Genomic DNA, 3,223 nt, shown 5'->3' with positions numbered 1-3,223 from the left:
AGCCGTTGAATCTTGGTAAAAAGTCATGATTTTGTAGATTTCGTGCTCTTCTTTGCGAATTCAAGCCAGAAAACAACGAAAATCGGCGAGAAATCGTCGTTTTGCATCGAAATATGCGGTTTTCTGTAAGAATTTTGATGATTTCGTGCAGAATTCTGCTGTTTTCTTGCAATTCAGCCGTTGAATCTTGGTAAAAAGTGATGATTTTTTAGATTTCGTGCTCTTCTTTGCGAATTCAAGCCAGAAAACAACGAATATCGGCGAGAAATCGTCGTTTTGCATCGAAATATGCGGTTTTCTGTAAGAATTTTGATGATTTCGTGCAGAATTCTGCTGTTTTCTTGCAATTCAGCCGTTGAATCTTGGTAAAAAGTCATGATTTTGTAGATTTCGTGCTCTTCTTTGCGAATTCAAGCCAGAAAACAACGAAAATCGGCGAGAAATCGTCGTTTTGCATCGAAATATGCGGTTTTCTGTAAGAATTTTGATGATTTCGTGCAGAATTCTGCTGTTTTATTGCAATTCAGCCGTTGAATCTTGGTAAAAAGTCATGATTTTGTAGATTTCGTGCTCTTCTTTGCGAATTCAAGATAGAAAACAACGAAAATCAGCGAGAAATCGTCGTTTTGCATCGAAGTATGCGGTTTTCTCTAAGAATTTTGATGATTTCGTGCAAAATTCTGCTGTTTTCTTGCAATTCAGCCGTTGAATCTTGGTAAAAAGTGATGATTTTGTAGATTTCGTGCTCTTCTTTGCGAATTCAAGCCAGAAAACAACGAAAATCGGCGAGAAATCGTCGTTTTGCATCGAAATATGCGGTTTTCTCTAAGAATTTTGATGATTTCGTGCAGAATTCTGCTGTTTTCTTGCAATTCAGCCGTTGAATCTTGGTAAAAAGTCATGATTTTGTAGATTTCGTGCTCTTCTTTGCAAATTCATGCCAGAAAACAACGAAAATCGGCGAGAAATCGTCGTTTTGCATCGAAATATGCGGTTTTCTGTAAGAATTTTGATGATTTCGTGCAGAATTCTGCTGTTTTCTTGCAATTCAGCCGTTGAATCTTGGTAAAAAGTCATGATTTTGTAGATTTCGTGCTCTTCTTTGCGAATTCAAGCCAGAAAACAACGAAAATCGGCGAAAAATCGTCGTTTTGCATCGAAAAATGCGGTTTTCTGTAAGAATTTTGATGATTTCGTGCAGAATTCTGCTGTTTTCTTGCAATTCAGCCGTTGAATCTTTGTAAAAAGTCATGATTTTGTAGATTTCGTGCTCTTCTTTGCGAATTCAAGATAGAAAACAACGAAAATCAGCGAGAAATCGTCGTTTTGCATCGAAATATGCGGTTTTCTCTAAGAATTTTGATGATTTCGTGCAGAATTCTGCTGTTTTCTTGCAATTCAGCCGTTGAATCTTGGTAAAAAGTGATGATTTTTTAGATTTCGTGCTCTTCTTTGCGAATTCAAGCCAGAAAACAACGAAAATCGGCGAGAAATCGTCGTTTTGCATCGAAATATGCGGTTTTCTGTAAGAATTTTGATGATTTCGTGCAGAATTCTGCTGTTTTCTTGCAATTCAGCCGTTGAATCTTGGTAAAAAGTCATGATTTTGTAGATTTCGTGCTCTTCTTTGCGAATTCAAGATAGAAAACAACGAAAATCAGCGAGAAATCGTCGTTTTGCATCGAAGTATGCGGTTTTCTCTAAGAATTTTGATGATTTCGTGCAGAATTCTGCTGTTTTCTTGCAATTCAGCCGTTGAATCTTGGTAAAAAGTGATGATTTTGTAGATTTCGTGCTCTTCTTTGCGAATTCAAGCCAGAAAACAACGAAAATCGGCGAGAAATCGTCGTTTTGCATCGAAATATGCGGTTTTCTCTAAGAATTTTGATGATTTCGTGCAGAATTCTGCTGTTTTCTTGCAATTCAGCCGTTGAATCTTGGTAAAAAGTCATGATTTTGTAGATTCCGTGCTCTTCTTTGCGAATTCAAGATAGAAAACAACCAAAATCAGCGAGAAATCGTCGTTTTGCATCGAAATATGCGGTTTTCTCTAAGAATTTTGATGATTTCGTGCAGAATTCTGCTGTTTTCTTGCAATTCAGCCGTTGAATCTTGGTAAAAAGTCATAATTTTGTAGATTTCGTAAGAAATTACGTTTTCTGTAAGAATTTTGATGATTTCGTGCAGAATTCTGCTGTTTTCTTGCAATTCAGCCGTTGAATCTTGGTAAAAAGTCATGATTTTGTAGATTTCGTGCTCTTCTTTGCAAATTCATGCCAGAAAACAACGAAAATCGGCGAAAAATCGTCGTTTTGCATCGAAATATGCGGTTTTCTTTAAGAATTTTGATGATTTCGTGCAGAATTCTGCTGTTTTCTTGCAATTCAGCCGTTGAATCTTGGTAAAAAGTCATGATTTTGTAGATTTCGTGCTCTTCTTTGCGAATTCAAGCCAGAAAACAACGAAAATCGGCGAGAAATCGTCGTTTTGCATCGAAAAATGCGGTTTTCTGTAGGAATTTTGATGATTTCGTGCAGAATTCTGCTGTTTTCTTGCAATTCAGCCGTTGAATCTTGGTAAAAAGTCATGATTTTGTAGATTTCGTGCTCTTCTTTGCGAATTCAAGCCAGAAAACAACGAAAATCGGCGAGAAATCGTCGTTTTGCATCGAAATATGCGGTTTTCTGTAAGAATTTTGATGATTTCGTGCAGAATTCTGCTGTTTTCTTGCAATTCAGCCGTTGAATCTTGGTAAAAAGTGAAGATTTTGTAGATTTCGTGCTCTTCTTTGCGAATTCAAGCCAGAAAACAACGAAAATCGGCGAGAAATCGTCGTTTTGCATCGAAATATGCGGTTTTCTCTAAGAATTTTGATGATTTCGTGCAGAATTCTGCTGTTTTCTTGCAATTCAGCCGTTGAATCTTGGTAAAAAGTGAAGATTTTGTAGATTTCGTGCTCTTCTTTGCGAATTCAAGCCAGAAAACAACGAAAATCGGCGAGAAATCGTCGTTTTGCATCGAAATATGCGGTTTTCTCTAAGAATTTTGATGATTTCGTGCAGAATTCTGCTGTTTTCTTGCAATTCAGCCGTTGAATCTTGGTAAAAAGTCATGATTTTGTAGATTTCGTGCTCTTCTTTGCAAATTCATGCCAGAAAACAACGAAAATCGGCGAGAAATCGTCGTTTTGCATCGAAATATGCGGTTTTCTGTAAGAATTTTG

The sequence above is a fragment of the Gnatocerus cornutus genome, unplaced genomic scaffold (assembly GCF_029298725.1).
Source record: "Gnatocerus cornutus isolate USDA-ARS CGAHR unplaced genomic scaffold, icGnaCorn1.1 ctg00000038.1, whole genome shotgun sequence".
Lineage (NCBI taxonomy): Eukaryota > Metazoa > Arthropoda > Insecta > Coleoptera > Tenebrionidae > Gnatocerus > Gnatocerus cornutus.
The sequence above is the reverse complement of the archived record's forward strand: the minus strand, read 5'-3'. Positions refer to the sequence as shown.